At 39.4% G+C, this 14,548-nt stretch overlaps 1 protein-coding gene across 7 annotated transcripts in view; it reads right to left on the reverse strand.

Annotated features, from left to right (window-relative positions):
- LOC106071603 (uncharacterized) overlaps positions 1–14,548 on the reverse strand; it is a 190,247-nt gene that overhangs the window by 43,061 nt on the left and 132,638 nt on the right. The window lies entirely within an intron of this gene.

Consider the following 14,548-nt stretch of genomic DNA (forward strand, 5'->3'; position numbering starts at 1 on the left):
CAGGACACTATTCATGTATACAGATCTACTAGACAATACCGGTACTGTAGAGATGGTATTGTTCAATTGTGCTGCTGAGTAAAAGTAAAGATCCCTTTGTACTTGGGTGTAAAATCTTTTCTTTTAATTTACAGGCGTTACTTTAAAAGAGAGGACAGTTACGTCCTATGCTTACAATTACGGCCTACGCTTATCCATTTGTCAATGGACCTCATTCACCAATCGTAAGCAAACAACATTTAGCCGTGATAATATTGATAAAACAATGAAAATTACTTTATGGATTGCGTAGTTTGTATAGAAGATATAGAGAATCATGTGGTCAAATATTGTTTGTTTACGATTGGTGAATGAGGTCCATTCTAGTCATGCTGAAACTCTGCCAGGTTGTTGGTTTTTCTGGCCGATTCCGATAACCCATACTATGCACTAATGGCACTTGGGAAGAAGGAGCACTTGTATGTGCTTTTATCTTTTTTTTTTATTTATGGTTCAGTGTTATATGTATTATTGTCACTTTATTTTACTTCCTTATAAAAAAACAACAACACGAAGAATTTAATGACCATTTTTGTACTAGCAACTGTATGTGACGTCTGGCTGAAGTAGACACTGAATTACAGAATTCATAGATGCGGGGCCGAATTAAGATTGACTAATCGACCCGCGGAGTAGCATACGCCGCTATTTAGTGACGGGTGAACACTTCCTGAAAAACAGTTTTCCAAATGGAGAAGAGAGGGAATGCGCGGGTGCGGGCGGGCACGTCCCCCCCTCTTTTTTCTGAGCCGCGCTCTTTGTCGCCGCGAAAATTACGTGGGGTAACTCTAGTTCAATTTGCAGAAATAAAAAAAAAAGCACCTTTCCATAACTTTTTCATCAATGGTTAGAGAGTAGAAGTGCGTGCGTGGTATCCCCAATGGTTGGGCGACGTTGAGAATTATATATATATAGATGTCGCAAGTACCTTTGGAAGAAGTGAAGACAAGCGACATGAGGGATGCTTTTCTTCAGGTGAATGCAGGTATCACTGAGGTACGATATGATTTTCCATTTTTTTTACACTCTAATAGAGTACACGTATTTAGTCTGCATATCGCCGCTGACGGGTCTACCGACATTTATGGTATTGCTCAAAATCCTGATATATTCTAGGTACAATCAAGCTATGAGGATTATGCATGGGGCCATCACCACTGGCGAAGTCCAGAAGTTTCAACCATCACAGAGGATCTTTCTCTTCTTTGGGAGAAATTAGTGGGTGTGACTACTGAATGTGGTTGTATGGTTGACAGCAAGAGTTATTAGAAACTTGTCGAGTCAAATGGAACCGAGCCTCTGTGGCTTCACCCACAAATCTATGTGGCAATGTGTTCAGTCTGGACCATGTGATGATGATCTTGTTCAGTCTGGGCCATGACATGATGATCTTGTTCAGTCAAACCCAGGATACCAGGTATGAAGCCAAGCATTTATCCACTCAGCCACCGCGCCCCCGATTGACTAACAAAGCTTGACAAATTTCAAGTGACGCAGACAATTGATTTCTCTTCCGTGTTGCTTGCCGACACACATTTCTAAACTCCAACACAAAGATGATCACAATCATAACAAGCACTTATTTGTCAGGAAAAACCATTTCAGTGAGGAATCAGGCGAAACCAATGTTACTTAATCATCTCACGAACAAACATCTATGCTGCCGGACACATGAATTAACCGTAGCTACTTGATTCACGGGTTTCTAAAAAAAAATGGTTTATTGTCTATTTCCTTTTTTAAAAACCTTTTATGTTGATGTTGCCCGCTTCAAGAAGGTTGGGAATTAAAATGGTCCGCAGTCCGCAGGCTATGTAAGGTTGAGCATCACTGGTTTAGGTGTTCAGAATAAGTCGACTGAAAGTCACATAATATTAAAGTTTTAAAAAATATGTAAGTATGTTTTAATGTTTATGTATGTATGAATGCAAGCATGTATGTAGTAAAAGATGTATTATTAAATAAATAAGTATATATATATATATATATATATATATATATATATATATATATATATATATATATATATATATATATATATATCATGGGCGTAGCCAGGGGGGTTTGGGGTTTCTAACCCCCCCCCCCTCAGGGTCGATCTGAATTCAGTAATTGATTTTTTGCTTTGATTTTGTTTATTTTGGGTGACATTTTATACCATCACTTGCCCCAGCGCAGCCAAAGGGTTTTGAGTTTAAAATCCCTACTAGGGGTTTGAGTTTAAAACCTCTATCAGGGATTTTTGAGTTTAAAACCCCTACCTGGGGGGTTTAAGTTTAAAACCCCTATTAGGGGTTTTGAGTTTAAAACCCCTACCTGTGGGTTTTGAATTTAATCCTCTATTACGGGGTTTTGAGTTTAAAACCCCCTACCAGCGGGTTTTGAGTTTAAAACCACCTACCAGTGGGTTTTGAGTTTAAAACCCTCGACCAGGGTTTTTTGCAGTTAAATCCCTGTCTTCTAAAAAAAAAAAAGCAAACGACAATCCCCAAATTCCAAGAACACAGTTCTGGAAGATTTTGATTTTATAATCTCCTATTCAATATATATTTTTTGAGTTACCCCCCCCCCTTTTCAGTAGGGTTTGAACATAGACATATATAAAAAATACCTCTTCAATATAAAAAACAAATTACGCACTCAAAATGTTATGAACGTAAGTAAATGGGTTTCGACTCAGTTTTGAGTTTAAACCCCCATTCAGCAGGGTTTGAAGCTAAAAAATACTTCTTAAATATGAAAAAAAAAAGCAAATTACACACTAAAATTATTTGAGCGTAGCCAAGCCATTTGGGGTTTTGATTTTAAACCCCTTTCCTACAGATGGCTTTGACTTTAAAATCCCCTTACAGCGCGTTTTGAGGTGGAAAACCAGAGCGTTTTGAGGTGGAAAACCTCTATCTTCAATATTATTCTAAAGCAAACTACAGTTACCAAATTCTATGACCGTAGCTAAATGGAGTTTTAAATTAAAAAAAAAAAAATTTTTAGTTTAAAATCCACAAAAGATTATTTTGACGATAAAACTTCCCTTTTCGATATAAAATCTAAAGCAAACTACAGTCACCTAATTCCAAGAGCGTATTCAAGAGGTTACAAATTTCTACCAGTGGCGGGACTCCATTAATAAAGTGCATTGAATCTGCCGAAATTGAAAAACACTAAATGTGGCTCAACAAAGATGGCTAAGACAGATTTTAGGAGTCAGTTATAGAGATCGGTTCTAAATCAAGAAAATCCTATGCCGAATTGGGAGTCGACACCTTAGTAAGGTTGTGACAGAGCGTTGCATAAGGTTTGCGGGACATGTTCTCCGACAAAATGAATTACGCATACAAAGGGTTGCGATGACATCTTAGTTCAACTTGGCGCCAGTAAGAATAGCATTTTAGGTTTTTGAAATAAAACTTTTTAATAGCAGGAAAATTTACTGTAGATACCTCAGAATTTCATTTTGTTGGCTTTCAATACCATAAATAGAACTTGGCGGAGGGGCTTCGCTCCGCGCTGGAGCTCCCCCAGACCCCCTTGCTGGCAATGGCGGGGAGTCTACAATTTTTCCACTAACTCTAGGAAGAAACATTCTAGGGCATAATAAACGTCTCCCGAAAGAATGAAGGGTCAGAATGTAATAAAGATCATGTACATACACACACATACATACTATTAATTTTTTTTCGCGGGGGGCGGGGGTAAAGACCCCCCCCCCCAAATCCTGGCAACGCCCATGATATATATATACATATACATATATATATATATATATATATATATATATATATATATATATATATATATATATATATATATATATATATATATATATATATATATATATATATATATATATATATATATATATATATATATATATATATATATATATATATAATAATAATCTTTATTATCCGTAAGGAAATTTGTCTTACAATTTGTGCATTACATCAAACAAAAAACATTATAACTATAAGAAACCAAAGTGTACATTCACACCAGACGCACTCATAATTTACATGTGACAAAGTTTATACCAGATTGTTCTTATTTAATGATTTGATTGCCAGGGGAACAAAAGAATGTTTGTGTCTGTTTGTCTTTGCAATCGGTGTCTTGTATCTCTTTTGTGATGGTATATATACATAGGGAACGAATCGGTGGGGGGGGGGGGGTTGGACTGATTAGAGAGCCTTTGTTACATCCTTACCACGTGCAATGTACAATCTCTGGACCGTGTCTGTGGTAGCCCACTGAGAGCTATTTGCGCTACCGTTCTTAGCCTATCCGACTCCCTTGGCGGACGTATCCACGGAGGCGCCACGCTGAGGCGACGGTAGCTGGAATATCCTCCGAGGACCTGCATGAAAGTGTGGCGCCAAGTTATACTATGATTTCCCTGTTTGCGCTTATCTCGTAATGGCCTTCATGTTATCGCAACTCTTATTATGCGTAATTCTTTTTGTTGGAGAACATGTCCCGCAAACCTCATGCGACGCTCTGTCACAACCTTAGTAAGGGTTCGACTCCCAGTTCGGCATATGATTTTCTTGATTGAGACCAGATCTCTATAACTGGCTCCTAAAATCCGTCTTAGCCATCTTTGTTGAGCCACATTTAGTCTTTTTCAATTTCGGCAAATGACTTCCAAGAGGTATTTCCTGCACTTTATTAATGGAGCCCAGCCACTGGTAGAAATCTGTAACTTCTCTTGCCTACGCTCTTGGAATTAGGTGACTTTAGTTTGCTTTAGATTTTATATCGAAAAGCGAAGTTTTATCGTCCTAATCATCTGTTGGGGGGTTTTAAACTAAAAATTCTCAGGAGTTTTTTTTTTAACAAATTCAAAACCCCTTTAGCTACGCTCATAGAATTTGGTGACTGTAGTTTGATTTAGAATAATATCGAAGTGCTACGTTTTCAACCTCAAAACTCTCTGTAGGGGATTTTAACTCAAAACCATCTGGAGGGGTTTTAAACTAAAAAAAAAAGCCCTCTGAAAAGGGGGGGGGGTTAAACTCTAACCCCACCCCCCCACCTTTGGCTTGGCTGTGCTTATAGAATTTTGAGTGTGTAAGATAAGATAATTTTTATTGATCCAATCAAATGGAAATTCAGTTTGACAACAATTGACAACCTCAGCGTAACTACTTTAACAATAACATTATAGCTGCAAATACGAACAACATTCACACATAAAAGACATATACACTCAAAACTAGCGCTTTATGAATTAGACTTCTATGAACTTCTCGATGATGACAGATGATCTTGTAACACTCTGACCGACAGTGGGATGAAAGAGTTTTAAAATCTTTCTGTTTTAGTTCTAATGGAAAGGAGACGACCAATTCGTTCAGATCTTATGTAATTGTGGTTTAATGGGTGCAGGTTGTCCTTAAGAATCGAGAGTATTTTGGAAAGGCATCTTTCTTGGAAAAGCTCTTCAAGAGATGGTAGCTGAGTTTGAGTGATATACGATGCTTTTTTAATTAGTTTATTTAGTCTAAGTCTTTGTGCAAGTGAAGTTTTACCCTACCAGCAGGTGATGGCAAAGTTAATTAGACTGCTGATGGTTGCTGTATAAAAAAAGGTTTAATTAATGTTTTGTCGATGTTAAACTTCCTTAGCTATCTTGTTTGTGTAATTTGCTTTTTTTAATACTGAAGAGGTATTTTTTTTTAGCTTCAAACCCCGCTGAAGGGGGATTCAAACTCAAAACCCCTTTGGCTACGCTTAAAGCATTTTGAGTGCATAATTTACTTTTTTTTTAATATTGAATAGGTATTTTTTAGCTTCAAATCCCGCTGAAAGGGTGGGGGGGGGGATTAAACTAAAAACCCCCTTTAGCTACGTTCATAGAATTTTGAGTGTGTAATTTGCTTTTTTTTTATATTGAAGAGTTTGTTGTTTTTTTTTTAGCTCAAACCCCGCTGGAGGGGAGAGGGAATTTAAACACAAAGCCACACTTGGCTACACTCATAGAATCTGGTGACTTATGTATGGATAGTCTTGTATTAAAGAGGGGGTTTTATTGTTAATTTCGGAGGGGGTTTTAAAAAAGGACGGAGTTAGTGGCAGTAAAAGGATGGAGTTAGTGGCAGTAAAAGGATGGAGTTAGTGGCAGTAAAAGGATGGAGTTAGTGGAAGTAAAAGGACGGAGTTGGTGGCAGTAAAAGGATGGAGTTAGTGGCAGTAAAAGGATGGAGTTAGTGGAAGTAAAAGGACGGAGTTGGTGGCAGTAAAAGGATGGAGTTAGTGGCAGTAAAAGGATGGAGTTGGTGGCAGTAAAAGGATGGAGTTAGTGGCAGTAAAAGGATGGAGTTGGTGGCAGTAAAAAGATGGAGTTAGTGGAAGTAAAAGGACGGAGTTGGTGGCAGTAAAATGACGAGTTAGTGGCAGTAAAAGGACGAGTTAGTGGCAGTAAAAGGATGGAGTTAGTGGAAGTAAAAGGACGAGTTAGTGGAAGTAAAAGGATGGAGTTGGTGGCAGTAAAAGGATGGAGTTAGTGGCAGTAAAAGGATGGAGTTAGTGGAAGTAAAAGGACGGAGTTGGTGGCAGTAAAAGGATGGAGTTAGTGGCAGTAAAAGGATGGAGTTAGTGGAAGTAAAAGGACGGAGTTGGTGGCAATAAAAGGACGAGTTAGTGGCAGTAAAAGGACGGAGTTAGTGGCAGTAAAAGGATGGAGTTAGTGGCAGTAAAAGGACGGAGTTGGTGGCAGTAAAAGGATGGAGTTAGTGGCAGTAAAAGGACGGAGTTAGTGGCAGTAAAAGGATAGAGTTAGTGGCAGTAAAAGGATGGAGTTAGTGGAAGTAAAAGGATGGAGTTAGTGGCAGTAAAAGGATGGAGTTAGTGGAAGTAAAAGGACGGAGATGGTGGCAGTAAAAGGACGGAGTTAGTGGAAGTAAAAGGACGGAGTTGGTGGCAGTAAAAGGATGGAGTTAGTGGAAGTAAAAGGATGGAGTTAGTGGCAGTAAAAGGACGGAGTTAGTGGCAGTAAAAGGACGGAGTTAGTGGCAGTAAAAGGATGGAGTTAGTGGCAGTAAAAAGATGGAGTTAGTGGCAGTAAAAGGATGGAGTTAGTGGCAGTAAAAGGATGGAGTTAGTGGCAGTAAAAGGACGAGTTAGTGGCAGTAAAAGGACGAGTTAGTGGCAGTAAAAGGATGGAGTTAGTGGCAGTAAAAGGACGGAGTTAGTGGCAGTAAAAGGATGGAGTTAGTGGCAGTAAAAGGATGGAGTTAATGGCAGTAAAAGGATGGAGTTAGTGGAAGTAAAAGGACGAGTTAGTGGCAATAAAAGGATGGAGTGAGTGGCAGTAAAAGGATGGAGTTAGTGGAAGTAAAAGGACGAGTTAGTGGCAATAAAAGGATGGAGTTAGTGGCAGTAAAAGGATGGAGTTAGTGGAAGTAAAAGGACGGAGTTAGTGGCAGTAAAAGGATGGAGTTAGTGGCAGTAAAAGGACGGAGTTAGTGGCAGTAAAAGGACGAGTTAGTGGCAGTAAAAGGATGGAGTTAGTGGCAGTACAAGAAAGAAAAGAAAAATGATTAAAATAAAACATTAGCTCAAGCAGAATACAAAATAAAACTTGAGTTATCTTCTCTTCACATCCAAAAATGATTCATGCATTATTCCTAACATGCACCATTGAATGCAACATATCATGCAGATACTGAACATTGCACTCTATTTGACACACTGGAACCAAGCCTTGACATTCTATTTTCAAGTTCATTAATGTCAAATAGTTAGTATACAAATTACAAAAAATTAAGTTTCAGTTAAAACTGTTATGTTTAGGATTGCTTTTTGGATCCCCCCCCCCCATGGAGAAGGAGAGCAAGCTCTTCACAATGTTCATTTTGGTGACCAGTTTGTTGGCTTTAAGGGCAGAAACAAAAATGTTTTGAATAAATTTGACTCACTACACGCAAGACTTATACACAAAAATTGATTTAATTTTTTTATTTATCAACCGAGTATTTCACTTCTGGAATTTCATTCTATTTATAGTTATGCCGTTTTTTTTTTCTTTGCGGCTATTTTCTTCAGTAGAAAAGTATGAACTATAACACTGACATCCAATTTTTATGCCATGGATTTCTGAAGTGGTAAAATTCTCCAGTAAAAATAATAAATTTGAAACGCCCACATTCTAATTTCATATTTTTTCCTACTGACAACTGGACACACAACTTTAAATTTCCAGAAAAATATAATAAACCCGAGACCACGACCATTCTCCGGACATTGCACAATTAACTTGCGCAGTTCATCTCATGTATTGGTCTACTCATCTGAACGCTCCAACATAACAATGAGAACGAAGAAGAAGAAGATTGAAGTTAAATCTGGAATGAAACAATTAGTCGACTGTAATAGACTTGATGTGTTTAATTTTGCGGTACCTGTACGCTATGGTAAGGTATACTACAGTTGGCCTACGTAACGTTATACGACCCCTGGAAACATTTCCTCTCATGAAACCACAGAGAATCAGCTCCATTGAGATCGACTATTTTTTGGGGGGGGGGGATACAGCCCACGATAAATATATCAAAAATATAACGAGTCCTCAGTCCTCTGTCCTTCCAAATGGAAATTAATTTGATTCACCAGTCATTTATTTCACCAGTCATTTATTTCACCAGTCATTTATTTCATCAGTCATTTATTTTACCAGTTATTTATTTTACCAGTCATTTATTTCATCAGTAATTTATTTTAGTGGTGCAGTGGTTTCCAAATCAGGTTTCAAAGGTTGTCATGGCCAGGGGTGTCAATGGGGTTAAGCTCCCATTGTCTATAAAGTACTCCTAATGGCATGCGTCTCAAATAGCCTCTGACAACTAAGTCCAGCACCTGGCCTGCTCGTGTGGCTTAGATATTAAGCCCGGCGAAACTGCTCTTACTAACAGGTGAAGGGGTGAAGGCGGATACCTGGCGCCACAAAACCGGGAGCTTCGGGCAGATGGAGCTCGTCAGCCTAGTAAGGCAGTTCATCTAGGAGAGGGGTACTCTGATTTCAAACCCCCGCTGCCTTGCGGTACTGAGGCTTCAGGAGACAACCTCGAGGAGAAATCAGGAGTGAAGCCCCTTAGGCGTTGGGAGTATCAGCTACGAAATTCCCTCCGGCAGCTTCTGCAACTGAGTTGGTGCCAAATGTAATGCGATGCGTTCCTTTGGATCACATCAGCAAGGTCGAGAGAGGGATCATGACGCATGGGCCACCCATGACCCCTTTATCCAAGGCCCAGGAATGCGCCCCGGAGAGGAAACTCTGGTGCTGCTGCAAAGCGGCTAAAACAACACGGGAGACAACAGTTACGGGTTATAAGTCCAACTTGATTGGCGTAATGTATGGACGCCACGGGTTGTCTCTGACGGTGGGAGAGGTCTTCGCGCCTCACTGATCAGCTACCGCCCGCCTCAACCTGGGCAGCCCCCAGTCAGTTAGGTGCTGATCCGCCACAGCCTGCCTGCTCTAATGGGTGCTTAGAGCTTAGTTTAAAACGACAAGTAGGCTGGAAACTTGCACCAAGCAACAAAAGAAGAAAAATTAAACTGAAAAAGAAAATCCCTGTCATGCGACTGGCCACTTGGAATGTCAGGACAATGTGTCCTGGTCTCACTGATGATCTAAGGCAGATCGACGATGCAAGGAAGACGGCAGTTATAAACAACGAGCTAAAAAGGCTACATATTGACATTGCAGCCCTGCAAGAAACCCGACTGGCCGAAAACGGCATGCTCCGCGAGACTGACTACACTTTCTTTTGGAAAGGGAAAGCACAGGATGAGACTCGAATACATGGTGTGGGCTTTGCTGTCAAGAACAGTCTTCTTCCCATGATAGTCCCTCCAGTTGGTGGCTCGGAACGGCTACTAAGCATAAGTATGATGACAGCATCTGGAAAAGTCACTCTAATTAGTGCCTATGCCCCCACACTATGCTCGCTTCAGGAGGACAAAGACAAGTTCTATGAAGACCTCAAAGAAGCCATTGCAAACATTCCTCAAAAAGAACATATGATCCTTCTAGGTGACTTCAATGCCAGAGTAGGATCAGATCACACTACCTGGCCAGACTGTCTTGGGCTTTTTGGAATCGGAAAGATGAATGAGAATGGACAAAGACTGCTTGAATTCTGCACATACCATAAGCTCTGCATTACCAACACATACTTCAGAACAAAGCCACAGCACTGTGTCTCATGGAGGCACCCTAGGTCTGGGCACTGGCACCAGCTGGATATGATACTGACACGAAAAAAGGACATTGGAAATATACTGCTGACACGTAGCTACCAAAGCGCGGATTGTGATACTGATCATACTTTAGTGTCCTGCCGGACAAGACTGCTGCCAACTAAGATCCACACTTCACAGGGAAAAAGAAAATCACGCCTGAATACTACTAACACAAAAAATCCTGATCTTTGCACCGAATTTGAGAACAAATTAGAGGAAGCTTTTAAAAACTTCTCTGTGACTGAGGTAGAAAAAAGCTGGACGTTTATGCGTGATACAATCTACCAAACATCATCACTGGTCTTTGGAAACAAAACCAAGAAAAGCGAAGACTGGTTTGAAGCTAGGCTACCAGAAATGGAAACTGCCACTACGAACAAGAGAGCAGCCATGCTAATCTACAAGAAGGATCCCACCCCAAGCAACTTAAAAAGGCTCAGAGCTGCACGTAACAATGCCCAAAGAGTAGCGAGACAATGTGCTAACAAATACTGGCAGGAGCTATGCGAAGATATTCAATCTTGTGCCGACTGTGGTAACATAAGAGGACTATATGAGGGCATGAGAAAAGCCTTTGGACCTCACACCAGCAAGTGTGCTCCGCTCAAGTCAAAAGATGGCTCAATCATCAGCGATCGTGCGCTGCAAATGGAACGATGGGTAGAACACTATGCAGAACTCTACCAGATTGAAAACGCCATCTCACCAAATGCTGTTTCCAACTTCCCATCACTTCCAGTTTTGACGGAATTAGATGAAACGCCCTCAGTAAAGGAGCTGAGCATTGCCATTGACATGCTTGCACATGGGAAAACACCCGGAGGAGATGGCATTCCTGCTGAAGTAATTCAGGCTGGAAAACATGCCCTAATCAAGCCACTCCATGAACTGCTAAGCTTGTGCTGGGAACAAGGAATGGTCCCCCAGGAATTGAAAGACTCCAACATTGTTACAATTTATAAAAATAAAGGCGACCGCTCTGATTGTAACAATTACAGAGGCATCTCACTGCTTAGCATAGTCGGAAAGGCTTTTGCTAGAGTATTACTAAAGCGATTACAGATCCTGGCAGATCGTGTTTATCCAGAGTCGCAGTGTGGCTTTAGGGCAGGTAGATCTACAACAGATATGATTTTCTCTCTGCGGCAGCTACAGGAGAAGAGCAGAGAACAAAAGCAGCCCCTCTTCATAGCTTTTATTGATTTGACCAAGGCCTTTGACCTTGTTAGCAGAAGCGGTCTGTTTGCTGTACTAGAGAGAATCGGCTGCCCAAATAAGTTAAGAAAACTAGTGTCAGGTTTTCACGAAAATATGCAGGGCACCATTCAGTTTGAAAGTTCTTCCTCCAGGCCATTCTCCATTAAGAGCGGTGTAAAACAAGGATGTGTACTGGCCCCTACACTATTTGGCATCTTCTTCTCAGTCGTACTATCCAGTGCTTTTAAATCCCTGGAAGACGGATTATACATCCATAGCAGTTCCGATGGAAGGCTCTTTAACCTGGCACGTCTTAAAGCCAAAACGAAAAGGCGTCGTATCTTGATAAGGGAGCTGCTGTTTGCAGATGACGCGGCACTCGTATCTCACTCACAAGGAGGTCTACAGAAGCTAGTGAACGCCTTAGCAGCTGCTTGTCAAGAGTTTAGCCTTACTATAAGTCTCTCCAAGACCGAAATCCTGGCACAAGACGTCGCAGAAATACCTATAATACAAATTGGGAACCACACCCTTTCAGTGGTGCAGGAATTTACCTACTTGGGTTCAACAATTGTCAGTAACCTAGACTTAGACATCGAGCTGACAAAAAGGATAGGAAAAGCTACCACAGCATTGGCAAAACTCTCCAAGCGCGTCTGGGAAAATGGTAAATTGACCACAGCGACCAAAATCCTAGTCTACAACGCCTGTGTTGTGAGCACTCTCCTTTATGGCAGTGAAAGCTGGTCAACATACATGTACCAAGAGCACAGATTGAATAGTTTCCACTTGCGCTGCCTGAGACGCATAATGGGCATCTCTTGGAGGGACCATGTCTCCAATCAGGAAGTTTTGAGATTGGCCAATATGAACAGCATGTATGCTCTCCTGACACAAAGAAGATTACGCTGGCTCGGACATGTCACCCGCATGCCAGATGGTAGAATCCCGAAAGATATCTTATATGCTGAGCTTGTGGAAGGAGTCAGACCCAAGGGCCGCCCAAGACTAACATATAGAGATGTCTGCAAGCGAGACATGAGAGCCTCAGGCATCAGTGAAAGTATGTGGGAAAACATAGCCAAAGACCGGAGTGCATGGAGACAGACTGTGCGTGCTGGGACAACCCTTGCTGAGAACAAAAGAATTGAAGCGGCTTTAATCAAGAGGGAAAAAAAGAAAGCTGCCCTGTCTGCTAGCCCTAAATCAGAGGCATACACATGTACGAATTGTGGCAAAGTCTGCCGTTCTAGAATTGGCTTGATTAGCCACACCAGATTCTGCCCCGTCTCAAGATTAAGCCAAAACCAGTGACTCACTTGGGCGCATCCATTGCCTTTCGAGACAAAAGGAGCCATATAATTTATTTTACCAGTTATTTATTTCATCAGTCATTTATTTCATCAGTCATTTATTTTACCAGTTATTTATTTCATCAGTCATTTATTTTACCAGTTATTTATTTCATCAGTCATTTATTTTACCAGTTATTTATTTCACCAGTTATTTATTTCACCAGTCATTTATTTCATCAGTCATTTATTTCACCAGTTATTTATTTCACCAGTCATTTATTTCATCAGTAATTTATTTTACCAGTTATTTATTTCATCAGTCATTTATTTCATCAGCCTTTATTTCATCAGTCATTTATTTTACCAGTTATTTATTTCATCAGTCATTTATTTCATCAGTCATTTATTTTACCAGTTATTTATTTCATCAGTCATTTATTTCATCAGTCATTTATTTCATCAGCCTTTATTTCATCAGTCATTTATTTTACCAGTTATTTATTTCATCAGCCTTTATTTCATCAGTCATTTATTTCATCAGTCATTTATTTTACCAGTTATTTATTTCATCAGTCATTTATTTCATCAGTCATTTATTTTACGTTATTTATTTCATCAGTAATTTATTTCATCAGTCATTTATTTCATCAGTCATTTATTTCACCATTAATTTATTTCATCAGTCATTTATTTCACCAGTTCATTGTTTCATCAATCATTTATATTATCAGTCATTTGTTTCATCAGTTGATTGTGTCATCCATTATTTGTTTCCAGTGGCGTAGCTAGGGTGGAGTAGGAGGGGATAGAATTTGAAAATCCCCCGGGCCCCCATTTCAGGGAGGCCCCCAAATTATTTTTTTTTACATTAAAATTTATTACTACGCAAAATGCAGGGGCCCCCTAGAGGTCAAGCCCCCCGTGCCCCCAAACGATAGAAAATTCATAGCTACGCCCCTGTTTGTTTCAATAGTCCTTTGTTAAATCAGCCCTTTATTTCATCAGTCCTTTGTTTCCTTGTAAGATTCGATCATTAAGTTCTTGTGGCACTTAATGGCTAGACACTTCCACACAACATGTGCTTGCCCTCGCCGTTTTGGTGATGAAAAATATATTCAAAATGATTCATTACTTTGACTTCTTTACTTTTTTCATTACTTTGACTTCTTTACTTTTTTCATTACTTTGACTTCTTTACTTTTTCATTACTTTGACTTCTTTACTTTTTCATTACTTTGACTTCTTTACTTTTTCATTACTTTGACTTCTTTACTTTTTCATTACTTTGACTTCTTACTTTTTCATTACTTTGACTTACTTGTTTACTTTTTCATTACTTTGACTTACTTGTTTACTTTTTCATTACTTTGACTTACTTGTTTACTTTTTCATTACTTTGACTTCTTTACTTTTTCATTACTTTGACTTACTTGTTTACTTTTTCATTACTTTGACTTCTTTACCTTTTCATTACTTTGACTTCTTTACTTTTTCATTACTTTGACTTATTTACTTTTTCATTACTTTGACTTCTTTACTTTTTCATTACTTTGACTTCTTTACTTTTTCATTACTTTGACTTCTTTACTTTTTCATTACTTTGACTTCTTACTTTTTCATTACTTTGACTTAATTGTTTACTTTTTCATTACTTTGACTTCTTTACTTTTTCATTACTTTGACTTACTTGTTTACTTTTTCATTACTTTGACTTACTTGTTTACTTTTTCATTACTTTGACTTCTTTACTTTTTCATTACTTTGACTTACTTGTT

Source organism: Biomphalaria glabrata, chromosome 4 (genome assembly GCF_947242115.1).
Source record: "Biomphalaria glabrata chromosome 4, xgBioGlab47.1, whole genome shotgun sequence".
Classification (NCBI taxonomy): Eukaryota; Metazoa; Mollusca; class Gastropoda; family Planorbidae; genus Biomphalaria; species Biomphalaria glabrata.